The sequence below is a fragment of the Cervus canadensis genome, chromosome 11 (assembly GCF_019320065.1).
Source record: "Cervus canadensis isolate Bull #8, Minnesota chromosome 11, ASM1932006v1, whole genome shotgun sequence".
In the NCBI taxonomy this organism is placed as follows: Eukaryota; Metazoa; Chordata; class Mammalia; order Artiodactyla; family Cervidae; genus Cervus; species Cervus canadensis.
The window spans coordinates 28,215,175-28,241,932 of NC_057396.1; the positions used below are offsets into that span (position 1 = coordinate 28,215,175).

Sequence of the window (26,758 nt, forward strand, 5' to 3'; positions counted from 1 at the left end):
TAAAACACACCGGTTTTCTTATCCTTTTCTGCTGTGTGTTAAGTATATCGGACACACCAAGATCCAAATATACCAGTGGAATTCTGTGCCTTGCAGAGGACATACCATGGGGCTTGTTGAGTAGTGGGCTTCCCTGCATAATGTGTGATGTGATCACGTGATTTGCTTTACGAAATTTTGATCAGCGTGTAACTCTTCATCTCTTTTCCCATTGAGTCACCCATATAAGCAATAAGTTGGTCTCTCACATTAGGGACAAATAGAAATTGATGCCTTTCTCCTTCATCTGTCATCTAGAGAGAGAATCCATGGACAAAACTTTCTGGGACACAAATCCCTCCCCTAATGACCACCTTAGGGAATCAGGGTCTTTGTTGTTATGTCTGTGTTCCTGAGTCTAGCACAGTGCCTGGCCCATGAAAGGTGCTTAGGAACTGCTGGATGAATTATCTAACGGTGAACTTTGAATCTTGAACTGACCTGTCAGTTTTCAAATCTCTCTCCTCCCAGATGTTGGTCAGTGTTCAAAAATGTCAACCAATTTTATTGAACCCTAAGTGTCCAAAATATGTATTTAGGAGAGTAACTATGTTGCTGAAAGCAGTCCTTTAGAGTGTCTGCCCACGTGCGTGCTTGCTCGGGGCTGTCTCTCCTCTCCTCCCTGCCCAGCCCTGCTGCCTCTCCCTCCTCAGAGGGATGAAGCAGGCTTGGTTAGAAAGGTATTCCAGGCCAGAGTGCGGTGCGGAGTCAGCTGTCTTGTTGTGACTTGGTCTTTCGCCAGGAGCACTGCACCGGATACTGTCAGGACGGTATCCTCTCTCTCAAGCTTTCCAGAACCCATCTGTGAGCTGCAGCCTCTGGCCATAGTCTCTTCCACTGAGGAAGTGAGTGATGAATTAGACCTAGATGCTCTGTTTTACAGATAAGACAAACTGGGGTCCCCATAAGGCAAAGCAAGTTGGCAGAGGCCACTGTGGCAGGGCCAGGACTCCTGACTCCCAACTGCCTGGTGAGATTGATGCCACAGTTTACGCCGTATAACACCTTCTTTGTTGTTTTTGTTCAGTCACTAAGTTGTGTCCGACTCTTTGTGAGCCGTGGACTGCAGCACACCAGGCCCCCCCTTCCCTTCCTGTCTCCTATGGTTTGCCCAAGTTCATGTCCTTGAGTCAGTGATGCTATTCAACCATCTTATCCTCTGTCACCTTCTTCTCCTTTTATCTTCAGTCTTTCCCAGCATCAGGGTCTTTTCCAATGAGTTGGCATTTCACATCAGGTGGCTGACACGTGTTAATTCAGTTTCCCCAACAACCTGCCAGGTAGATAGAAGTAAACACATCTCGTAGAAGAGGAGTCTGAGGCTCACGGAGTTTGTGGCTTGCCCAGCTCTCATGCAGCAGAGTGGTAGCCTCAAACGGAAAGAGAGGAGAGGACATCTGGGCGGGGACAGAGGGGACCTCTTGAGTCAAGTTGGAGGGCAGCCTAGGTGGCAGAGCCCTGGATAACCTGTTGGTGCGTTCTCTCATTTCTCTCTTTTTTTGGTCGAGTGGCATGCAGGATCTTAGTTCCCTGACCAAGGATTGAACCTATGCCCCCTGCAGTGGAAGCTTGGAGTCCTAACCACTGAACCAGCAGGAAAGTCCCACAGTACATTTTTTTTTTTTAATTGGAGTATAATTATTTTACAATGTTCTGTTCATTTCTACTGTACAACAAAGTGAATTAGCTATGTGTGTACATATATCTGCTCCCTCTTGAGCCTGCCTCCCACCCTGCTCCATCCCACCTCCTTAGGTCATCACAGAGCACCAAGCTGAGCTCCGTGTGCTAACAGCAAGTTCCCACTCGCTATCTGTTGTACACATGGTGGTGTATATATATCAGTGCTACTCTCCCAACTTATCCCACCCTCCCCTCTGACTGTACATTCTCTATGGGTAAGACTGAAAGCCACAAGGGCCAGCGTGCCAATGCCCAGGACCTTAAGAAATCAGACTGAGCTAAAGCAAACAGGCAGGTGATGGCAGGAAACATTATGTTTTCTTAAACATATCATGGTGAATCTCCAGAAGGACGCTGAGAAAGGTCCCAGTAGCAGTGGTATTAGAGACAAGGGAGGGGGTTATTTTTTCCTAACTCAAAGCCATACATCATAGAGCTGATTTCCAAATAATTTTGGTGCATGACTTCCTATGTTCACTGGTGCTCGAAGGGCCCGGTTTCCCTGGGGTCTCATATGGCCCCTCCACTCATGCGATGACCCACACTATCTGCTGCTCTGCCAGAGGAAGCCCTACCTAGCAGAGACACACATGATTTGAGAGAACTGGCATGGTGATATTTTGTCAGAATTTCAAAAACCTGTCTCCAGCACTGCAAAGTGGTTTACAAGAGTCTTGGGATGGAGACTGAGTCATTAGCTCTATTTTGGCGGGAGGGTGTGGGGGGAATGTGTTGTTTTAGGGGGAGGTGGAAATCATGGGGAGAGATTTGGGTTTGGTGTAGAAAAATGCTTATCCGACAGATGGGATGGGTTCTGATGCTGAGGTCCTCACAGCTGGAGATGGCCACATCTGGGCTGGACAGAGATTTTAGCATCATGGTTGGGGGGAGCGGGGGCTGGACCTCTTACCTTCAGGACCCCTTCCAAGCTGGGATACTGTGCTAGAATACTGCAGCCTTTGGTCTGTTCTCATACTATGAGGGAGACAGCCCATTAGCATTGTGTTCTCATTAACAGCCACTCACCAGAGCTTAGAATGGAGGCGGCCATCTGCCCGATTTAAGCCATGACCCCTTTCGGCCACAGTTGCTTAAGCCGGATAAGAAGGGAAGCCCTACTGGTTCTGCTTGCTCGGTTGGTGTAGCCCTGCCTGGGTGTCTCTTTTCTCCCCGTGGCCACTGCTGAGGAGTCAGAGATGCGCGGGGGATGGTTGTGGCCGCTGCCAGCTCTCAGCCAGGTGCCTGGGTGTGTGCGAGCCCGAGTGGGCGGGAGGCACGGATCCCGCTCACAGCCTCGCGGCTCGGCTGCAGGCGAGACAGTGGTCACGCTTAGCTCTCATTAGCCTGGATGCGGGGGCACGCATTCCATATTGGCTGGACGAGGGCTGCAGGCATGTCGGATCACCCAGCAGCCCTTCTATATCTTTTTGGTGTGTTTCTCCCCATCAGGCTGGGTTAGGGGCTGATAAGCTCATGGCAGCTCTGGAACCCCTTTAGCCCACATCGATGAGGGGTGTGGTCCAGAGGAAGGCTCCTGCTCATCGAGTCTGGCCTCAGCAAATGCGTGATGAAGGGGGACCTTGCCCAGCCCCTGGCCAGGAGGGATCGCCACCGTGCTAGATTCAGGAGGAAAGCCAACCTAACTGGGGATGGGTGACCACCTGGTGCAGCCCTTGAGAGGGTCTCTTACATATTTCCCTTTTCCCTCAGCCCTCTCTCTCCTGACTCACCAGGTGCCTTCCATGGCCATTCCAAGCTCTCTGGACACCATGGAACCTGGTGTGTTCCGGGTGGCACTGGGGTTGGCTTGGGAAGCCTCCAGCATAGAGTAGAGGTGGGTGCTGGAGTCTGGGCTCTAATCTGAGTTTGAATGTGAGCACCACCCTTCACTAGTTGTGTGACCTTGGCAGAGAACTTAATTTCTTGGTGCTTCAGTTTCTTCAAGTATGGCATGGATGACAGTAGTTGCTTCCTCATGTGTTTATGAGAATTCAATGCGTTCCCTGGTGGCTCAGTTGGTAAAGAACCCACCTGCAATGCAGGAGATGCCGGAAGATCCCCTGGAGAAGGAATTGGCAGCCCACTCCAGTATTGTTGCCTGGGAAATCCCATGGACAGAGGAGCCTGGCAGGCTGCAGTCCATGGGATCGCAAGAGTTGGACACGACTGAGTGACTTAACTGCTACTACCACTACCTACAGAGCACTTAGAAAAGTGTCAGGCATGTATTAAGTGCTGGGAAAGTGATACCTGTTACTGGGAATGGCCCTGTTGGGCCACCCTGTGTCTATCTCTTAGCCTTCCCCTGCCTGGAGCATCCTTCTCCACTCTTCCATCAAGTGCTGAATCTTCCCCTTTCCTAAATCCTGCTTTAAATTCAGTTATTTCTAAGAGCCAAGAATCTGCACCCAGTTTGGAAAGCTCTTCTAGAAGTCTCAGAGCGCAAGAGGTATGCATGCTGACCGAGTCACGCATGGCCTTACACTGATGTCATTGGTCCATCCTGCCTGTTTTCACAAGCATTTTAAAAACCTTATTTGAATTCCATCTGTCCCACAAACTTAAGAGCATCCTGAGAGATTGGATTCTATCTTCTTTACCTTTCCAGTGTCATGGGCATTTTCCCCTGAAGTAATGGTCCCCACTACTGGCTAGTGGATCTGAGTGATTGCCCATCTTAAAAACCTCCCTTAGCCCCACATCCTTCTTCGGCGAAACTCCATTTCTCTTCTTCCCATTGCAGAGAAACTCTGCAAAAGAATTCTAATGCAAAGCTGTCTCTATTTCTTCTCCTCTCTTACCTAATCCGTAGGACCACCTCCCATCAGATTTTCACTCCCACCCACAGTGCCTCCATGGCCTCATCCAATCACCTGTCTCCAGGACTCATTTCACCGGCAGCATTTGATATAGTCTTTCACTCTCTCTTCCTGGAAAGGCTTCTTTCTCTTGGCTTCTGGGTCACACTCCGTCTTGGTTCTTAGCCTCCCTCACTAGCTCCCAGTTTCCTTTGCTGTTTCCTTCTCCTGTCTCCAACCTCTCAACCACATATGTATGTGCCCCAGGGTTCTGTCCTTAGACCTCTTCTCTTTCCACCCACTGCTTAGTGATCTCATCCAGCTTCATGGCTTTTGATGCTACGACTCTCCAATGTCATCTCCAATTCTGAAATCTCCCCATAACTCCAGACTTACATGCCTACTCCTCACACCCTCTTGGAGGTCTAAGAGAAGCTCAAACTCGATGTGTCTAAACTCGAGCTGTTGATGTTCCCCTTCAAACCTGTTTCTCATACCATCTCCTCCATTTCATATATGGTGATGGCATCCTACCCCTTTGGACTTAGTTCCCTACCCTTGGAGTCATACCTGATCCCGTCTCTCTCTGATATTCTGTATGCTCCCCTTCAGCAGATCCTGTGTGCTGCATCTTCCAGAACCCAACCCCTTCCGGCCACCTCTGCTGTGGCTTTCCTGTTCCAAGATGGTAGTCTGTCTCCCCGGATCACTGCAAAGCTTTCCTGCTGCTTTCTCTGCTTCTTTCTTGCCCTGCCACTTTTGTTTCTCAGGATGGCAGCAAGGATGATCCTTTTAAAATATAAGCTGGATCATGTCTGCCCTCTGCTCAGCTCCTTCAATGCCTTCTCATCTCAAGTCAGAGGAAAAGAAAGAGTCCTTGTGGGGTCCCTCCCTTGGGTTCCTCCAGGGTCTGCCCCCTTGTTCTGTTACTTTTTTTCCTCTTTCCTTACCCTCTGTCTCTTGCTCACTCCATACCAGCCTCCACCCCCTGGCTTCCTTGGTGTCCTCTCTGCCTAGGACAAGCCTCACCTAGATGTGTGTGTGGTTCCTGCTCTCATTTCCTACCATTTCTCATGCCCACCATTTCTCTCTCTCTCTCTTCCTTGCTTTTTTTTTTTTCTAATAGCACTTGTCACCATCTGATAAACTGGGTCCTATTTGTCATTACGCATCTTCCTGTCAACCAAGGCCCTTTGTTTTGTTCTCTGCTGTTTCCCGGGCATGTAAGGCAGTGCCTGGTACACAGAATCTTGCCTAGCTCATGCTCAGTCTTGTCCGACTCTTTGCGACCCCGTGAACTGTAGCCCGCCAGGCTTCTCTGTCCGTGGAATTTTCCAGGCAAGAATACTGAAGTGGGTTGCCATTTCCTCCTCCAGGGTACACAGAAGGTGCTCACTAAATGTCTACTGAATGAGTGAGCAGTGCAAACCCAAGGGAGGGCCCTGAGGAGCTTCAAATTTGAAAGCTGTTGGAAGGCAGATGGTCCCACTCGCAAAGCACTTCTAAACAAGCATTCCTCTAAACGAGGACAGTGGCCCTGCTGGCTTCCTGTCCCCAGGTTCTCTGGCCCCTGCGGCAAACCCTAGGTACTGGGGTCAATCTCCACCCCACTGAGGAAGTCCAAGCCAGCAGGTTAATGACTCAGCATCAAAACCAGTCTTGGCTGCTGGTCCTACTTTGTCCCTCAGATCCAAACCCCGAGCTGTTGACTAAGAATCCACTCCCAGCTGTGCAGCTGCCCCAGGGCTCAAGCTTCTGTCTCGTCATCAAGTCTGAAACCCCACTCTCATATGTTGACTGTGTCCGAGCTTCCCCCCTGGACTCTGGCCAGGCCTTGCTTGCCTCAGTCTTCCTAGAGTCTGGGGACCTGAATCTGGACCCAACCTCCCAGCTAGGACCCTGCCACCTGCTCCCAGCTCTTTCCCGAAGCTGCCAGTTTTGACCAGGGTACCTGCCTTTTGTCTGCCACAGATTTTCCCAGTGCTAGACCCAGCCTGTCTGCTTGTCCTCAGAGTCACAAAATCTTGATGGTGGCCAGGGAACCCCAGGATAACCCGTTCCACTTTTGAAGAGCTCAGAAGACCAGTTTTCCTATCTGTCAAGCCACAGTCTGTCTCTCTGTGGGCTCTGCCTGTCTCTCAGGAGCTGACAGAGCAGGCCTAGTGCTCTTCCCGCCAACAGCGTCTCTCAGATCTGAAGCCCTGTCATTTCACAGCCCCCAGCAGCTCCTTTCTTTCAGAGATTCATCATGAGTGCCTCTGACGGTTGCTTCTGTTTCAGTATCTGGATTCTACTCACCATCCCGGTCACTGTCCTCTGAATGTGGGCTTTCTCTCCTCTCCTTTCCAGGTGGGATGTGGTCTCCAAATCAGAGACAGGCACTCCCCTCATCTACTCCCGGTCCCCCACCACACGTGCTCCAGCCTGATGGGGTCTGGTCTCCAGGTTCAGAGCCCCCGGTCGGACCCAAGCACTGACTGACCAGTGTTTCAGTTAAAAAGAAAAAAGCCCCTCTGGGTCTCCACCTATGGCTGTGAGAGGCATGCCCCCTCCCCCGCCCCAGCTCCTCTCAGGCTGGCTTTGCTCTTGACCCCAGAGCGGATGCTCTTTGAAAGCCAGCGGCACGTTGCCCCCGTGTCTGAAGATATCTGTGTTAAGGAGGCGGGTGCTGGGAGGTTCCCCAGCTTGTGTCACCCCTGTGCTTTCTTCCACAATGTGCTTTTCCATCCTTTATAGAACATGGTCTTTCAAGCAGAGGGTGACACAGTCAGGGGAGGGAACGCCACTTTGCTGGCAGCACTCATAAATTTCCCCCAGTGCCAGGGATCTAACAACATGAGACTTTGAGCTTTCAGCTCACAGATGAAAGAACAGGGATTTTCCCGGAGATGACAGGAAAGGGAGGCAGATAGCCCTGGGGGCCTCTGCAGGAAGCTCTGCTAAGGGCTTGCCCCAGAAAGGCACCAATTCTGGCCTTCAGGGGAGCATAGTGGCGGTGGGTGGTCCCACACCTCTGGGCAGCCATTGGGGAGCCCCAGGCCGGGGGACAGGGAAGCGGGGAGCTTTCCGAAGGCCATCGTGGGGACACTCCCTGCTCTCCCTGAAGCCCTTGGGGTTTCTGAACCTAAAGGGACCTTTACCTTTAATGTCAATTTCCCTTTTAGAGCCAGTTGGGAAAACCTTGAGTGCTAAAGGAATTTAAAATGGAAATGAGTGGAGTTGGTGGAGGTGAAATAGCATATAAGTGAATATAAGTATCTGTGGATTCACCCCGGTTGGAGCTCTCGCTATATTTAGCCAACTTCTTCCTCGTCTGCCCAGGAATTATCTTACCAGCTGAGCCACAAGGGAAGCCCAGGAATTATCTATCAGAGAGTAACACTGGCCTCTGGGCAGGACTGCTCTTGGCGGGGTGGGCAGGGGGCTGTTGCTGTTGGCTTGTGAGGACAGCCTGGTGGGCTTCAGTTTGGATCTTGATTCAGTGCCTGTCTTACCATGAGGTCATAAGGATGCTCACCTGGGGGAGCTTGGGGTTCACATTCACATCTTCATATCCTCAGCATCATGGACAAGGCACCCTTGAATTAAAAATCCATGGGTGTGACTCTCCGTTACTAGCCATGTTCCTTTAGGCAAATTATTCAACCTTTTCCATGCTCAGTGTCCCTTCTGTAAGCTGGAGATAATACTTTACCACAGGAGGAGGTTATCATATTAATTGAAAGGAGATATGTAATATCATATGTACCATCCATGGTTTGTAGCATCTAGTAATATTTAGTAAATATTAATTCCCTTTCTTTTGTTTCTTTAAAAAAACAGTAGTTTGCCCAATATTATGGCAGGTGTAATTCTGGGTGGCATTGCAGGGCTGTTAAATGGAATTGGGCTTTATTGACATACAAACTTGAAAATGAATTAGCAAGTGACCCTGGGCAAATTATTTAGCCTCTGTTTTCTACTAGATAATGGGGTAATTATACACACCCTATATACTGAGATTTATGTACGATAATGTATCCAAAACGGATAGCACAGTGCCTGATAATTAGTAGTTCAATAAATAGTAGTTATTAAAAATAGTTCTACTATAGTTATTCTTACTATAACTTTCTCCTGCTGCCATAACAAATTACCACAAACTCAGTGGCTTAATCCAGACAAATTTATTAATTTATGGTCAGAAGTCAGGCTGAGCTAAAACTAAGATGTCAGCAGGACTGTGATCCTTCTTGGAGGCTCTAGGAGAGAATTCATTTCCTGCTCATTTTGATTGTTGGCAGAATTCAATTCCTTGCAGTCACAAAATCAAGGTTCTTGTTTTATTACTGGCTGTCAGTGGAGGTTGTTCCCTTCTTCCCGAGTGCTGCATGCCTTGGCTCATGGCCCCCTTCTTCCATTCTCAAAGTTCTGGGTCACTTCATTCTCACATCACAGCTCCCTGACCTCAGCCAAGGAAATGTTCTCCAGTTTTAAGAACTTACCAGATTATATTGAGCATGCTGAGATGATCCAGGATAATCTCCCCATCTCAAGGTTTGGAACCTTAATGACATCTGCAGAGTCTGTTCTGCCCTGGAAAGTAACACGGTGGTGGACTCCGGGGATTAGGACACGGACATCTTTGGGGGCCATTATTCTGTTCTTCTGTTTGGATGGCTTCCAAGATAGGAGCCTGAGCCTCTTGAAAGCCTTCTCATGAGCAGAGCTGTATGCAGGGGACCACACTTGTCCTTGGAAACTGGCCCCAGGCCAACCCTTGACCCGATTGCCTGACTTCTGTTACGGTCAGCCATTCTGCATGAGAACCAGACAGCCCAGAGCCCTGAAGCGGATGCGTTTCCTCGATGGGCAGAGGGAACCCGACAGGACAGCCACATGGCTGTGACTGAGACTGTGCCACAGGAGAGAGAGCGCGAGTCACAAAGGGACTGTGTAACGGGAAGCTCTTCATCATGTTGATTTAACGTGTCAGGGTTCCAAAGGAGTAACCTCCAAGTAGAGTGTTATCTGGGGCCGCGTCACGTGGGCTCTGCTGGGCTTGGCTTGGAGTGATGTGTTTATTTCCTGCCATGGGGCCAGGGAAGAATTATGTCCCCCCAGAGTCTCAGCAGACTCTCTTACTCTGCTTGTCATCCTTCCAGAAAGGGACAGATCCTCTGGTGTTTTAGGAAAGCATGTGATATTGGAAGATACTGCCATGAGTCAGGAGTTAGGAAACCTGGGCTTTAAGGCTGATCCAGCTTGTTTCTCTTGGTCCTTATTTAACACTGACAGTGCCCTGCAGTGGGCTGAGGCTCTGTGGGAAGTGCTGGGAACAGGATATTTTGTTGTTAATGTTCTAATGTGAAAAGGCAAGACTCAGACATGAAGGAACTCCAGGGTAGCACAGAACAGAGGCCTTGAGTGCTAATGGGCTGGTTCCAGAGTTAAGCAGTGGTCGTCGGCACTTTGGGCTTCTTTTTGCCTTCATGATATGTCACCTATTTCCATCTAATGAAAGGATGGGGGCCCATCACTTTCAAGGACTGTATCCCGGGGCTGGAATGACATTCACATGTATTGAGCATCTAATATGTGCCCATCACTGACTATAAATTATATAATTTAATTTTTGCAACAGTCTTCAGAGGTGGGTTGGATGGTGCCTGGTCTGTAGGTATGGAATCCAAGGCTTGGAGGGATTGAGGTCACCCATGAGGAACATAGAAGATCCTGGATTTGAACCCAGATTTCTTTGGCCGCAAACCTGTGCTCTCTCTGTAGTACTAGGTGCCTCTCATTCTTGCGCCCACTGTACTCCCTTCGAGGAACCCCTGGGAGGAGTGGGGAGAAGGTGACCATGAAGGAGGCCTACCCAAGACCCCTAGGACACTTTGATTTCTTTCTTTCTCTCTCTCTGTTTTTTTGCTGCACTGGGTCTTCATTGCTGTGTGCAGGCTTTCTCTATTTGCGGCAAGCAGGGGGTACTCTCTCACTGCAGTGGCTTCTTTTCTTGTTGAGCACGGGCTGTAGGCCCTAGGGCTTCAGTAGTTGTGGTACACAAGCTTAGTTGCCCCAGGGCATGTGAATTCTTCCCAGACCAGGGATTGAACCCATGTCCCCTGCGTTGGCAGATGGGAGTTCCTTGATTTCTTTAGAGAAGCAGAAGGCAGATGCCAAGCCTGAGCCCCCCTCATTGCCCCCTCCTGCCCTTGCAGGTTTCCTTTGCAAACATTGGAGAGAGAGAAATTAACTTAAAATTGAACCACAGGAGTAGCGCTGAAGGCACCTTTAGGCTAAAAACAAGAGCAGAGGCTGCGCTGCTCGGAGGGGACGAATCTGCTCGCTGCCTTTATTTATAGCCGCCTATTTATTAGATTCCAAATGATGTTTAACCAGGAATCATATGGCAGTGATCTTTGATTACTTATGCGGTTAATGGCTGAACATATATTATTATTGCTATTTATCCTGCCCTGTTAAATGTATCCAGTGCTTCTCTCCCGGGAAGGCACCAAGGAGAGGGGCCCAGAGGGTCCCTGCCTTGTAAGATCAGCACAGTGCCCCTGGGGAAGGAGAGTGAAGGTGGCTTGACTGGTGACCAGGTGACAGGCTCTGCCAGGAGTATTTTTAAATTATTATTATTATTGTCCACACTGCATAGCATGCAGCATCTTCCTTCCCTGACCAGGGATCGAACCCACACCCCCTGCGGTGGAATCACTGAGTCTTCACCATTGGACTACCAGGAAGTCCCAGGAGAATTTTTTTTTTTTAAGGGGGGGCAATCTTTTGAAATAGAGGGAGTGGAGATGGGAGTTGGAGAGGACACTCTGAAAGGGAAAGAAGAGTATAAAGTAAGAGAGTAAGAGTTGGGACTTTTGGAGTCAGAAATATCTAGCCTTATAATAATGTTATTAAATATTTGTTATGTACCAGGGACTATGCTGTTCAAAATCACTTAATGCTGCCATCATGTCCATTTTACAGATGAGAAAGCTGAGGCTCAAAGAGTAAATAAGCTACCCAGGATCACACAGCTGGTATGAGGCTGGAGCCAGCATTAAAACCCACAGCCTGTCTGCCTCTGGAGACCGTATACTCATTATTACTGCCCTGCCCTACTTCAAAACCAGTGTCCTCTCCTCTTTTACTTGCATATGTGCTCAGTCCCTCAGCCATGTCTGACCCTTTGCGACCCTTTGGACTATATCCTTCCAGGCTCCTCTGTCCATGGGTTTTTCAGGCAAGAATATTGGAGTGGGTTGCCATTTCCTCCTCCAGGGGATCTTCCAACCCAGGAATCAAATCCACGTCTCCTGTGTCTCCTGCAGCGCAGGCGGACTCTTTACCTGCTGAGCCATGGGGGAAGCTCCCTCTTTTGCTTAAGCTTAACTTTTTGAGTAAACAGTCCAGGAAGAGAACGGAAATCGTGTACCTGAGGCCTGGAAAGAGTACGAGGCTGAAGTCCTTGACTTCCCCTGTGCTCTCCTGAGGTGCTTAGGATGAACTGCCAGCAGTCTCCAGGGCACGTCATGCCCAGGGCCCCTGGAGTGGACCGCTGGGGTGGGGCAGGGATTGGGAGGTTCAGAATGTTGAGTAAAGCTTCCTCGGCTTCTTTGCCCAAGCCTCAGGGTGGGGCCACCAGGGCGTCTGAAGGTAGAGGTGGGGGGGCCTGGGCACTTCTGGGCCCTGGTGCCCAAGGATCGGAAGCCGTAGCATCTCCACGCCCCCACCCCCAACATCTAAGGAAGGCTCTAATGGGGAAGAAGCTCAAGAAGCGCCTTTCTGGGGCACCTGAAGCCTTTGCAGGCAGGCTGCAGACCATCCAGACAGCCCCACCCTTCATCATCACGCCCCCATTTCCATCCCTGCCCCGTGAACACTTGCCATCAGGCATCCTGCCCTCCAGACACACTGGGGCCCCAGAGCACCTCTGCATCTCTCATCCCTGGGCCTTTGCTCTGTCTGCCTTATCTCCTTATCTCCTCACCCCGACTCCCCCTGCAGAATTTTCTTCAAAACCTCGCTCTTCCTCTAAGAAAATTTCTGTGACTGTCCTTTCCTTCCCCATAACAGGGCTGTCTGCCCTTCCCTGCTCCACAGTGCGCTGTGGGCAGCCAGCTCCACCCAAGCCTTCGGCTCATGGCACATAGTGAGGAGAGTCAGGCATTGGTTTCCCTGGGGGGCAAGACTGCCCCTCGCAGCCTTGCTCACAGCAGGTGCTCAGTAAACACTGGTGGAATGAATGAATGACTCAGCTCTTACCCCCGGCTGCCATGAAGAAGGTGTTTGTGCCCCTTGGGACTGTATACCCTGCGACTTTGAAAATGGGGACCACATGAGCTAAGTTACGCATCCTGAAACAGAACAGCAAGGAGCCTGGAACATTCTGGTGGGAGTGGAGGTGTTAGCCAGCTGAGTGTCTCAGAATTTAGAAAGGAGGAGAAAGAGACTCGGACCGGGAGCATCCTCCCTGCGCCCCTCCTCTCCCCATAAGTCGATGTGCAGTCTTTGGCCTTTTCAATTCTAGCAGGCACACCGTTGGAGCATTTGACCTTTAGAAGGAGGACTGTGTGCTTGGGCTGGCATCACAGGGGCCCCCTGCCCGGTGTGACTCTGATGCCCGACTCCCACCCGGGGAGGCTTGGCCCCACAGTGGGATGGACCAGCCTCCAGCCCTTTCACCCATCCCTCGGTGCCCGTCCCTTCATCTCTGCAGACATCACCAGCAGCTGCCTGGGGTTTGGCCAGATGCCAGGGCCCTTGAAGAGAGGCCCCTTAGATCGGCTCAGGAAGGGATGTGGTTGGAGGAAGAGTAGAGAGTATTGGGGAAGATGCAGGTGGGGGCAGGATTGTGCTCGGAGAAGTCTGGGGCTCAAGCAGGAAGCCAGGGAGGAGAGTGAGCCCCAGGCCGTGCGAACTGTTGGATGTTCAAGGGTCACGTCACCGCTCTGGGCTCCCGTTTCTCCGGCCGTGGTCCCCCCAGCCCTGTCCCACCTGGGGTTCTGTGTTTCTGGGCAGCTCCTCTCTCTGGAGGCTGCAGCATATGTGAGTGTGCCTCCACCTCCTCTGTTGTTTTCTCTTCCCTCTGCCCCGCTCAGCAGTTACTGTCCACCTGGGTCTAGATTATCCCCTGATTAAGTGCCATTTAGCTGTTGGCTGCCTGTTCACTCAGTTTTATAGACACATTCAGCGAGGCACAGGGGCCAAGGCCTGATTTTGGAGAGGAGGGTAATGAGAACAGGGCAGTGGCGGCCCACTTAGATTGGATTTTAATAAAGTTTCCAGCTAGCCTAAATCATCGCATCACAGGCGGCCCAGAGATGGCTGAGCAGAACTGGTCAGCCCCCCACTGCTGCCTTCCCTGGCTGGGGCAGGCCGGAAAGTGCAGGATTGAGGTTGAGGGTGGGGCATGGAGGTGGGGGTCTGCTGGAGGGGAAGTGCTCATCTCCAGCGGAGGACCCTCCTTGACAGCAAGGGTAGGGCTGTTGGGAAGCATGCTCGAGGTAAAGGGTCTCCGAGGGGAGGCAGGATGCCTGCTCCTTCAGCAGCTGTTAATTAGTTGCAGATGATGAGATAATTCATAAAAATTAGCAGTGATTTCCTTCATTGTGTTAATATCACCGGGCAATAAAACTGCTGTTAAGGATGACTTTTCTCTGCATCGAAGAGCAGGATGTCAAGGAAAAAAAAGAGCCCTCAGTGGGGTGGAGGGAGGGAAAAAGAAAAACAGAACTGGTGAGAGAATGACAGGGGGGGTGATTTCCAAGCTTTGGCTGGAATCATCGGAAAGAAGTCAAATTGAAATGCAAATCCTGTGTCTCTCTGAGCCCTGGCTCAGAAGAAATGCATTTGGTGGTGTCACCTTGGCAGGCGATGGGCAGCCAGACGGACGGCGGGGAGGGCTTCCCCCAGCTGCTCAGTGGAAGGGAAGATGGCCATGGACTCAGCTTCCGTCCCCATCAGGGAGCTGGCCTGGGCCCCCAGGAGAATCCTCCAGAGAAGAGACATGCTTGCTTATGAGGCATGTGAAGCCCTGCATGATCTGGCCTTGACCCCTTCGTCTGCATCTCTTAGAGCATTTCTCCTGTCTCACCCAGCTCTGCGCACACTGGTCTAAGGTCGGTTTCTTGAATGTGCCCCCCGCCTTCCTGTCTTTGGGCCTCACACATACTTTGTCTAGACCATAATTTGACCTCCTCTCCATTTCTTTCATCTCTGTGTAAAGTGTCGTTTCTGTAGATGAGCCTTTTTTGAGCTGTACCACTCACTCCTGACACAGTGTCCACATTGCTTATGGGGAGTGAGAGATGGATGAATAGAGTCTTTTCTTTTTAAAAACAAAAAGTTATTTCTGGCTGTGCTGGGTCTTCGTTTCTGCAGGCAGGTTTTCTCTAGCTGCAGTGAGCAGGGGGCTAGTCTCTCCTTGCGGTGTGCAGCCTCCTCACTGACGTGGTTTCTCTCGTGAAACACTGGCTCTCCAGCCAGGGCTCAGTTGCTGTGGCATACAGGTTTAGATGCCCTGCGGCATGTGGGATCTTCCCAAACCAGGGATCAAACCCCTGTCCCCTGCATTGGCAGATGGGTTCTTAGCCACTGGACCACCAGGGAAGTCCTGGATGAAGAGTGTTTTCTCTGCTTAAACCCTTCCCCAGTCACTTGTTACCTCCAGGTTCAAACTCGAGTGCATATTCATTTGCTAGGGCTTCTGTACCAAAATACTGAGTGGCTTAAACAACAGATAATTATTTTCTCACTGTTCTGGAGGCTGGAAATCCAAGGTCAAGGTGCTGGCCAGGCATGGTTTCTCCTGAGGCCTTTCTCCTTGACTTGCAAATAACCACCTTCTCACCCTTTTCTCACGTGGCGTTTCCTCTCTGCACATGCCCTTCTGGGGTCTCTGTGTGTGTTCTGATTTCCTTTTCTTTCCAGGACACTAGTCAGATTGAATTAAGACCTGCCCTCATGACCTCATTGTGACTCACTGGTCTCTTTAAAAGATGTATCATGAAATACAGTTACAATCTGAGGTACAGAGGATTAGATTTCAACATATGGATTTTAGAGGAACCCAGTTTGGCCCATAACAGCATCCCATGTGATCTAGTCCCTGCCCATCTCACCAGTCACATCTCCATCCACCCTCTTAACTCTGTTCTGCCGAATGCCCCCTACACATGTCCTACTTTACCTGTCACCATACTCAGAATCATTTTGTGCATGTGTCTGCCTGATGAATCCCTGCTCATTCTCTAAAACCCAGTTTAAATGTCACGTTCCCCAGGAAGTGTGCCCTGGCACCGTCTCTCCCCCCTTTTACTGTTCACACTCTCCTAGGTCATCTTGCTTTATGAACACCTGTATTGTAACAGGTTTGCTTACGACTTACCATCATCTGTGCATGCTTAGTCATATCCGACTCTTTGCGACCCCATGGACTGTAGCCCGCCAGTCTTCTCTGTCCATGGAATTTTCCAGGCAAGAATACTGGACTGGGTTGCCATTTCCTTCTCTGGGGGGTCTTCCTTACCCAGGGCTCGAACCTGGGTCTCTTGCATTGGTGATGGATTCTTGACTGTTTGAGCCACGACGGAAGTCTCCCCTGAACTTGCTGTGTTCTTTTGAGAGCATTGACTAACACAGAGAGGGTACTCTGTAAATTGTTGAGGGTACAAATGAATGCTCAAAACTTTTTTGAAAGCTCAAAAAATTATTTGGGTTTTAATAACCTAGGCCAGAAATGAAGTTGGCTCATATTAGGTGGTGACTGTGGGGATGGTGAGAAGTAAATGGATCTATTTGAAGTTGAATTGACCAGTCTTGGTAGTACGTAGATGTGGAGGATGATTGGAGGGTTAGGAATGACCAGCTTTCCAGCTTGACCAGCTCGATATCCAGAGGTGTTATTTATTAAGAAGGGGAAGAGTGGAATAGGAGCAGCCTTGGGATTGGTGGGGTAGGGGAGATCAGGAATTGTAAGATATTCAAGTCAACATGTTAGGCAGTCAAATGGTTATAAGATAGTAGATCTCAGAGGAGAGATCTTGGACAGACAGGTAATGGGGGATCATTGACATGTAAGTGTTATCCCCACCCTTGAGATCAGGCCATCCTCTAGGGAGAGAACAGTGTGGAGAGTCTTAGGACTGAGCAGCCTAAAATGTTTACTCAAAAAAGAAATATACCATTTTGCAAACTAGGCATGGTCTAATGAATCCACAATACATGGCATGATTGAAGTACCTACAAGACTTAACCAGCTGAAATATTTTAACTGTTAAGAAAGAATGGAAAACTGAAATTAAAAAAATATGTATATTACATATTTATTTGACTGTGGTGGGTCTTAGTTGCAGCATGCAGGATCTTTAATTGTGGCATGTGGGAACTGGTTCCCTGACCTGGGATTGAACCCAGGCCCCCTGTATCAGGAACTCAGAGTCTTAGCCACTGGACCACCAGGGAAGTCCCTGGAAAACTGAATTTTATATCTGGGGGGCATATTGGCAAATGATAGTAGACTAGCCATAGAAAATGGGAGAATGGTTTTGAAAGGCCAGCATGTCTCTTGGTAGACCAGCTGACACCACGTGAAGCCATTGTGACCTCACACCCTGTTCTTGATAAACACTAGTCCTGAGTGTCCATGTGCCAGGCTAGGAAAAGTTTTCCCTGGTGATGTGTTGGAAGATTCTCAAGGGATAAATCATGAGCACAGATTTTGCAAATAAGTGCAAAACTTTTCTAGATCATTAACACTTTCTGGTAAGCCTTTTTTTTCCTTTTTATGGGAGAAAGGAAAGTGGAACAAATAGAATGTACATCTGATTTAATTAATGACTGACTGATCCATTCTCTCATTCATACTCAATATTATGAACAAACAACTGTAAGTCAAGGTTAAGAAGAAAAAGAAGGATTATATTTGATTCCTGACCTCCAAGGGCTGGTGGAGACAGTACTAACACAGGTGAAAAATTGAATGACAGTGTAACACAACTTAATAACTATAAGAGGACAAAGCATTTAAGTGCCCAATGAAGGGTGCAGACAATATGTGGTACAGGAGCCTAGTAGAAGGAGAACTCACTCACTCTGTACCCAGGTCATCTAGGAAGGCTTTTCTGTCCTCATCTGATCCAATTGTTTATCTTGAAGAAGTGAATGAAGGATCCTTTTTAGGTTGTACAGGAAGTCAGATGGAATGGAATGGAATCTCCGAGCTTGCACTTCTGTGGAAGATGACATTTAGATCTGCTGCCATCTATTGGTGAGTGTGGAAAGGAGCCAGGAGTACGGTCCGCAGGTGGTAAGAAACGAAAGGTGCCAAGAAGAATCAGGTGTTGGCACCTACCTCTCTGGGATAAGTAAGCTTTTGTCCAGTCCGTTGTCATTAAAAATATGATCTTCAGGCCTGCAGCTTTGAAGTTACCTATTGTTGCTATTCAGTCGCTTAGTCATGCCCAACTCTTTGTGACCCCAGGGACTACCACGCTTCAGGCTTACCTGTCCTTCACTATCTCCCTGAGTTTGCTCAAACTCATGTCCATTGAGTTGATGATGCCATCCAACCATCTCATCCTCCATTGCCCCCTTCTCCTTCTGCCCTCAATCTTTCCCAGCATCAGGGTCTTTTCTACGAGTCGGCTCTTCACATCAGGTGGCCAAAGTGTTGGAGCTTCAGCTTCAGATCAGTTCTTCCAATGAATATTCAGGGTTGATTTCCTTTAGGATTGACTGATTTGATCTTGCTGTCCAAGGGACTCTCAAGAGTCTTCTCCAGTACCACAGTTTGAAATCATCCATTCTTCAGTGCTCAGCCTTTTTTATGGTCCAAATCTCACATCTGTACATGAAGTTACCTGGGATTATATTAAAATGCATAATCTCAAACTCTACCTTACACCTACAAAATCAGTATCTACAAGTTAAGCCCCCCGCCAAGGAGATTCTCATGTTCATTAAAGTTTAAGAAACATTAATCTGGTCCTGGTGATTTAAGAATCTTCTGGGCCCCTTCTCAGGCCTTCCTGGAGATTCCAATTAGTGGGACTAGGATGACACCTGGAAATTCATATTTTTAACATGTACCCCCAGATGATGACTTTTGTGCCAGGAGAAAAGTTTTGAAAGCTGCAGTCCATGTCTCTGGGTCAGGTCAGCTATTCAGCATGCATAACCTGGACATATGCACTTCCCTTTCTATTGAAATCATTCTTTTCAAGACTACCAGCCAAAGGGCATTTTCTTGGTCTCCATCCTCTCAACCTCCTTTACCTCTATGCAGCAGTTACAGTTTGGGTGACCTCTTCTTTTCTGAAGCTCTCTCTTGATCGTGGTTTCCATTAGCCTTTCCTATTTTTTGACTCCTAACTACTTCTTTATCTTTCTTTCTGATTTTTCTTCTTCCCTGATCCCTTGACTCTCCCTTCACCTTTTCTGGGCTGTCTTCTTCACTTTGTGTCTGTAATTACCATCTCGATATGAACAACTTCCACATCAGCTATGTGTGGGAGGTCCCCCATGTGTGATAGCATCATTCAGGCTGAGGGTCAGTCATGCCGCTCTCAGAGGCAGCAAGTATGTGGGCTTTAGAACTAAACCACCCTGAGCCTGAATCCTGCTGTCCACTTGGCAACTGATGGATCTGGAATAAATTAATTTACTTTTGAGTCTCAGTTTACCACTAGAGTGAGATGAAGAATATCTATTAATACTTCAGAGGAACATTTTTGAGACCAATTGGGAAATGTATATAAAATGCATGACACATAAGAAATGCTTCATAAATGTCATTCTTTAAAAAAAAATCTTCTCGATAGACACCTTCATTGAACTGAATTCATTGTACCCATGCTGCACTTTTTCAGCTGTGTCTTTGCTCACAATCTTCCCTCTGCTTGGATAATTTCCAGTTTTGCTGCCTTTCAAGGTCAAATTCTGTTGCCACCTTGGCACCAAAGTCTGTGATCAACTCAACACCAAATCAGCTTTTGCACAAATGTCTGTATTTCTGTTACTCATGTAATACTTAAATCACTTATACCTTGTGTTATAATTGGTTAGGCATATGCCATCTTCCTTGCAAGAGTAAAAGCTCCGTTTGGACCAGGTTCCTGAACTTCTAATAGTTTTATTCCCCCAAAGGCCTGCAGAGTGCCTGTCTTTTATGCCAGGGAAGCTCAAATGTCCCACTGGTCATGAATGGACTGCATCACCTTTGACTGAGAAAGCCAAGACATTACTCTCCATTACATATGCTAATAGAAGAGCACTGATGTGGAGAATCCAAATAACCAACTGTCCCAACATTATTGCTGTTGGCTTTGGAAGGCATTGTGATGTTTCTGCTTCAGATTTACCTTGTTGATTATGTTTCATCAGGCACACATCAAAATGAGTCTGCATTCCATGAGCGTGCACCATCTGGGAAACTGAAGGGTGTGATCCAAAAATGCATTGAGCAGTAGAAGAAGCTAGTTTAAGATTTCAGCTGTCCAGAGATAATCGACAAAGTGAATAGTCAACCCCAATGTAATCAAGAGATGGCTATTTTATTATTATTCCTCTCAACTTTCTCTGATCAAACCCCTTTATAAAAATATGGTCATTAATTAGTCAAGGGAATGCTAATCATTTGTCATTGACATAAAATACCTCTGGTGATGGTGCAGAAGCTCTGTATTTTGAATTGATGCCAGCCTATTATAATAATGATGCCTTACATTTATATAATGATTTATAAAGAGCTTTCATGTATGTTATTTAATTTTATATTCTCGATGCCCTGAAGTAGATAGAGTAGGTCTTATTTTACTGTTTGACAGATGTGGAAACCATGGCTCAGAGAAGTTCAGTGACTTCCCTAGGCTCTCTTAGTTAGATCTAGGCAGAGTCAGGGATCCAGCTTTTGTATTTTTCCTCCATTAAGGAAACTCCTGTCATTTTTTAAAATGTTTATTATGATTCACTTGGAAGATTGCCAGGTGATTCTTTTTATAGTTTCCAGTTTTCTGGTGAAATTCTTTATTTTAATCTATTCTATTGATATAAATTTTCTTTCTGTTTTTTGAACAACAAAAGTTTCACATTTAGAGTCCTTTTCTTTGAACTTGGATATCTGGATCACCTGTGGGTCTGTTTCTATTGTCTGTTTTTTTCCCCTTGTTGGATTTTGGTTGTATGGTTCTAACTCTGGGTATACCTAATTTTTTTTTTATTGAATGCTAGACACTGTATAGGCTGTAGGATGCTCTGATATTCAAGAGAGGGTTTACTCTGCTAGACAGAGTGCAACCAGTGATCTTAATCCAACTAAAGACTGAACCAAGTCCATGCAGGATTGTGTTTTGATGAGGTTTAATCTGATCTGTCCCTCTCCTTCACAGCGAGCACGAACTGAGAGCCTCGTGTGTTCACAGGGTCCCTTCCCTTGATAGATCCTGAATTCTAGTCTTGTCTTTTTAGTAAGTTAATACTGCAGGAAAACTCTCTGCTTCATAGAGACTTTCTGCTTAGTTTTTTTTTTTTCCCTTCTATTACATTCAGCTTTCAGAATTCCATAAGTGAACCCAGGGGAAAGCTGGCCATGCATTTGAGGCCCCTCTTGCCTCTAATTTTCTCTTTCTAGTCCTAATACTGCTGGAAGCTTTGCTGGCTTTTTTTGGTCTCCTAGCAGCAGCCCTGTGCCTATGTAAAATATCCTCAGCCTCTTGTCCTGCACTCAGAAATGGTGAATCCTTCCAGGTTAGAAGCAACTCTAGAATATGAGTTTGCCTCTCCTCACTTTCCCCCCTGGGTAGTTATATCCTCGCTAATCCCCTTGCTTCAGCAGGTCTATGAGACCTTGCATGTGTATGTGTGTGCTCAGTCACTTCAGTCATGTCCAGCTCTTTGCAACCCCATGGACTGTTGCCTGCCAGGCTCCTCTGTCCGTGAGATTCTTAAGGCAAGAATACTGAGGTGCGTTGCATGCCCTCTTCCTGGGGATCTCCTGACCCATGATCAAACCTGTGTCTCCTACATCTCCTGTACTGCAGGTGGATTCTTTACCCACTGGGCCACCTGGGAAGCCCCGACAAGACCTGAACACAACTGCATTTTGCATTTCATCTAGCATTTCTGGTTGTTCTCAGAGGAAGTATTGATCTGCCTCAGACTCTCTCCTCCTACTCGGAAGTGGAAATCAAATGTTTATTCTCTACACAAAAAAAGCCACAGCTTACATGGGCAGTTCTTAGCTGGAGGTCTTGGGAGGTAGCCTAGCCAGCTGGGGGCGAACCTTCCCCAAGGCATTTATGGGTGTCTCTAGGCGGCCAGGAAGACAGGGAAATGGATGGGGTGTAACTCTGTGGCCTGGGAGGAAGGCATTCATTAGGCTGAGAAATGAGCATTCGGCAAGCTCAGGAGGCCTCACCACTCCATCAGGTTTCTAATGATTTTGTCAGAGTGTTAATCCCCTGGGTGAGCAGCAGCATTTTGATATCAGCAAACAGATTGTGTTTCAGCCCAGATCACCTAATATGGAGTGCTGCATGAGAGCTGAAAAAAATTCATCCTATTTTAATGAAGTTGAGAGAGGCCAGTTGGGATAATGAACATTGAAAATAGGGTGATGGGGCTCAGAGTGAGAATGGGTCGGAGAGGTAGGTGCTGAACACAGCACTGGTCCACATGCATTCCAAAATGGATGTACTTTGTACCTGGATACGAAAGGAGGAGATGCAATTGTACACACAGGGTGCTTTAGGGATGGTCTATTCTGGGGTGAACCCTTTCTGAATGTCTAGTCTGGCCCAGGTCCTGTGAATACAGAGATAAGGAGAACCAAAGTCCAAACCCTCAGGACCTCCCGGTCTGTTGGTAGGGGTTGACAAGTGGCCAAACAATTAATAATAGTAGTACTAGTAGTACTGGATGTAGGAATGTCCTGGCTGCACCAGGTCAGAGCAGGGATAGGGTTTAGGGGTGAGGCGAAAGCTTGAGCTGATCTTCCCAGTGAACCAGCTGGATGGGGTGGAGGACATTCTAGGCAGAAGGAACAGGTTGAGGAAATGTGCTGCTACAGTGCTGAAATAGCATGCACATGCATGTGTGCGTGCTAAATCTCTTCAGTCATGTTCAACTCTTTGTGACCCCACATACTGTAGCCCACCAGGCTCCTCTGTCCATGGGATTCTCCAGGCAAGAATACTGGAGCGGGTTGCCATGCCTTCCTTCAGCGGATCTTTTCAACCCAGGGATCAAACTGCATCTCTTATGTCTCCTGCATTGGCAGGTGGGTTCTTTACCATTAGCGCCACCTGGGAAGCCCCAACATATATGTGATCCTAACAGAAATGCGGAGTTTTCATTTCTTCTGCCACTCCATGGTCAGATCTATTTGTCTTTAATGTTTATTTATTGATTTGTCTCTGCTGGGTTTTGGTTATGACACACAGGATTTTTTATTTCATTGCGACATGCGGGATCCTTAGTTGCAGCATGTGGGATCTAGTTTCCTGACCGGGGATCGAACGTGGGCCCCCTGCACTGGGAGCTCAGAGTCTTAGCCACTGGACCCCTAGGGAAGTCCCCCGGTCAGATCTTTAATGACACCGTGCTTGGTGAGAGCTTTTTGCCTGCATCCTGTCTCTCATTTCTTGAGTCTATCCTATATGTTGAACCATGTTTTATCCCTAACATGCACACCTGGCCATTGTTGTTCACCACTCAAGAACTTCTTAGGGTTCCTCTTTTTTTATAAAATAAAGTACAAAGTCCTTGGGATACATTAAGCCATTTAGTGATATGACTGTAACCTTGTCACCACCGACACCTTCCCCAACCCTACCCTGGAGGCCTGTTCCCTAGCTTTGTGTGTGGCAAGTTGCTTCAGTCATGTCTGACTCTTTGTGACCCCACAGACTGTAGCCCACGAGGCTCCTCTGTTCATGGGATTTTCCAGGCAAATATACTGGAGTGGGTTGCCATGCCATCCTCCACGGGATCTTCCTGACCTAGGGATAGAACCCGAGACCCAGGGATCAAACTTGAGTTTCTTATGTCTTCTGCATTGGCAGGTGGGTTCTTTACCACTAAGAAGAGACAACAGTAGTTGAGAGCCCAAACTTGGGGGCCAGGCTGGGAAACCCTTTCTCTGCCTTTACTGGGCCACTATTCCTATAGACAACCAGTGTTTTCCTGCCCCCATGACTTTGTCCATGGTCTTCCCCATGCCTGAAATGCCCTTCCCTGCCATCTTTGCCTGATAAAATTCCACTCTTTACTCCAGACCCGGGTCACATGTCACCTCCTCTCTGAAAGCTTCCCTGATCCTCTCTGTCAGAATGACTCATTTCTCCTCTGAGTTACTTAATAGTCTATCCCTCTGTTAAGATAAATCACCTTCAGCCTATCTTATAACTTTTGTGTCTCTGTCTATCAGTGACTGCCCCCGCCTCTACCAGGGAAACCTCCTTGAAGGTAGGGAGAATGCCTTATTCATCTCGTGGTCTCCATCACACCTCACGGTGCATTCCTGGTGCTCAATAAATATTTATTGATTGAGTGAATAAATGAGTATTGAATGGACTTTCCATGTGTTCTGCTCTTGGTGTCTCTTATTGTAATTAAAGCTTTTTTTCTTTTTTGGTCGATTTCAGGCAAAAAGCAAGATAAATTTTACGTGAAGTTTGAGAAGGACTGTAAAAGTGATTTATGGGCAGATAGGAGATCTGTGCAAACAGGTGGGAGAGATGTTCATAGTCGGCTCTGCCCGCTCCTTTCGTTCCTCCAGACCCTAAAAGCAGAAGTACAGCTGCCTTCAGCAAGGCCAATGCCAAACCCCGATGCCCGCAAGCCCAATGTCCCTTGCCCCACCTGCCCTCCTGGCAGGTCAGCAGCTTTAGTGTATGGTATTGAAGTCCTGGGTAGAAATGCTGTCTCCTGAGAGTGTGTTTGGACATTTACGGCCAGTTTACACTTAGTGGGCACTCTGGAGGCCCATGATCTGGAATGGTCTTTTGGGGAGGGGCTTGTGCTCTGGAGCACATTCGCACCAGTGGAGATAGCTGTTTACTTGTCCAGCCATATTCTGTCACAGCAAGCCTTGGCGAAGCCCACATGAGGCTCAAACTTGTGACCTTGGCTTCCTGGCCTCACGCTCCAGTTGGCTGAGCCAAGCCCACAGCAGGCACTGGCTGCACCTGTCTCTGTATTTCGAGAGTGAGATTGGGCCCAGATAGCAGGCAGCCCAGCAGCCGGCGCCAGGGCCTGCCTGTCAGGAACTGGATGCCCAGAAACCTCGGTTCAGCTCGGAGAGTCAGAAAACCTCCCAAGTGGCCCAGATGGGTCCCAAAGTGGCCATTTCTCCCAAAACAGGGACAATAGCCCTGGGACCTGTGGTTTTTGTTTTTTGATGACTTTGCACCAACAAGCCGGGTATCTTGGCCCCCACCTTCACCACCAGCCAATGTTCCCAAGGCCCAGATTTAACTTTCTCTTATTTTAGTTTCAGGCCATTTCTTCTTTTAATGGTGTCCCCAGCTTCCTGAAATAATTCTTGCCCTTCTTTTATGTGGCTGTGTCTCGCATATTTATGGGAAGTTATCATGTCCTCATGGGTCCTGGTTCTCTGGGTCCCACATATTATGTTCCTTTAACCTCCCTTTATAGGTCAAGAATTCTGATTCCTTTAATCATTTTTACTACCTTTCTTGGTATTCATTCTCCCTCCTTGACTTCTGTTAAGAGCAAGAAAGCCCAGACTTCAGAATGTGTTCCAAGAGTGGCCTAAACGGGGGTAGGGGCAGTCAAGACCCCGTTTTAGGGACTCATGGCTTCTGTCCCCCATGAAGCTCTTGCATGTTTCTCGTTTTACCTTAGCCTCATTGCTTCCAAATCACCTACCCTAAATTTCACCTTCTTATGGAATGGGCTTATTCATTTTTTTAAATCTTTTTTTTTTTTTAAGATTTTTCTTATGTAGATCATTTTTAAAGTCTTTATTGAATTTGTTGTAATACTGATTCTACAGCGTATTAAAAAGCAGAGACATCACTTTGCCTAAATAGTCAAAGCTATGGTTTTTCATGTATGAATGTGAGAGTTGGACCATAAGGAAGGCTGAGCACCAAAGAATGGATGCTTTTGAGCTGTGGTATTGGAGAAGACTCTTGAGAGTCCCTTGGACTGCAAGGTGATCAAACTAGTCAATCCTAAAGGAAATCAATGCTGAATATTCACTGGAAGGACTCATGCTGAGGCTGAAGCTCCACTACTTTGGCCACCTGATGTGAAGGGCCAACTCATTGGAAAAGACCCTGATGCTGGCAAAGATTGAGAGCAGGAGGAGAAGGGGATGACAGAGGATGAGATGGTTGGATGGCATCATTGACTCAATGGACATGAGTTTGAACAAACTCCAGGAGATGGTGAAGGACAGGGAAGCTGGGCATGCTGCAGTCCATGGGGTCACAAAGAGTTGGACATGACTGAGTGACTGAACAAGAACAACACTGCTTCTGTTGTTCATGTTGTGGTTTTTTGGCCATGAGGCATGTGGGATACCAGCTCCCCAACCAGGGATTGAACCTGTACCCCCCACATTGGAAGGCCAAGACTTAATGACTGGACTGCCAGGGAAATCCTTGGAATGGGCTTACTCTTACCATGACCCAATCCAGACGTGAGGTTGGGGTGAGGCATCCTAGCAAGATTTAGTGTAAAAGGAGGGAGCCAGCAGGTGCTGAGTGCCTATGATGTGCAGGCACCATACAAGACTCCTCACCCATTTTATCTCCATGAATTCTCAGCTCAAATATATATCATTGCTCCCCTTTTCCCAGTTAAGGGCCGAGGCTCAAAATTGTGCAATAACTTTCCGTCAAGCGTGTGGCTTATCAATTGCACATCTAGGATTTGAACACAGGCTGTGAGGTGACCCCAAAAAGTCTTTTCTTCCCACTCTCTGCAGCTTCCTTTAGAGAAAGTAGGAAGCGAGCCTTTTCAGAGGGAGCAGTGGAACCCAGAGGTGCGTTAAGGGAGGACTCTGTTTCGTTTATCCTCGATGTGCCCACATCCTGGGGACCACGCGCTTCCTCTGACATGTCCTGAAAGAAAAAAAACAAAAAACAAAAAACTCACTTACTTTGGTCCAAATGCCTCTTCCTTTATCCTGGATGCAGATTATTGCAGATATTATTATTGCAGAATAATGCAGATTATTTCTTGCCTCTTGAGCAGTGGGGCCTTTATGTCCCCAGATGCCCTGC

At 47.9% G+C, this 26,758-nt stretch overlaps 1 protein-coding gene across 2 annotated transcripts in view; it reads left to right on the forward strand.

Annotated features, from left to right (window-relative positions):
- GRIK4 (glutamate ionotropic receptor kainate type subunit 4) overlaps window positions 1-26,758 on the forward strand; it is a 484,233-nt gene that overhangs the window by 157,626 nt on the left and 299,849 nt on the right. The window contains exon 2 of one of the 2 annotated variants that reach the window (XM_043482503.1): window positions 17,688-17,775. The exons of the other annotated variant lie outside the window; for it this stretch is intronic. The gene's annotated coding sequence lies outside the window, so the exon portion shown is untranslated. The remainder of the gene's footprint in view (window positions 1-17,687; window positions 17,776-26,758) is intronic. 2 annotated transcript variants of the gene reach the window in all.